The sequence below is a fragment of the Corylus avellana genome, chromosome ca2, assembly GCF_901000735.1.
Source record: "Corylus avellana chromosome ca2, CavTom2PMs-1.0".
Lineage (NCBI taxonomy): Eukaryota > Viridiplantae > Streptophyta > Magnoliopsida > Fagales > Betulaceae > Corylus > Corylus avellana.
The window spans coordinates 22,764,733-22,765,177 of record NC_081542.1 but is presented as its reverse complement, the minus strand read 5'-3'; positions in this window follow the sequence as shown (position 1 = coordinate 22,765,177).

The window sequence follows — 445 nt, the reverse complement described above, 5'->3', positions numbered from 1 at the left end:
TTTCTAATTAATAGTTATTGATATAAAAATACATGGAATAGGACAATTATTAATTTGAGGCCCCATGTGCTATAGATCGTACTAGTGGTACTTTTTCTCTTATGGCCAACATATCCTTAGGGTCTATCTATAGAAGTATAGAACCATAAAAATCAGTGTAGAAATACAATCACCTTTATAAAAGATCGAAAATCCTTCCATGCATGGGTTGTTGAAAATCAATGAACCACGTGATCAGAAACTCCCCGCCTCCCTTTTTATTTGCTTGCTGAAAATTCCAATCACTCTTTTCCCTATTTTAATTTTCTCATTATCATTTAACTGTTTGTTTTTTTTTTTTTTTTTAAGTATATATCATTTAATAAATATTGATTTAACATGGTATCATTAAAACAAAAAATCTGGATTTAAATTTTGTTTTTGTCATTTACATTTTATTTTAATT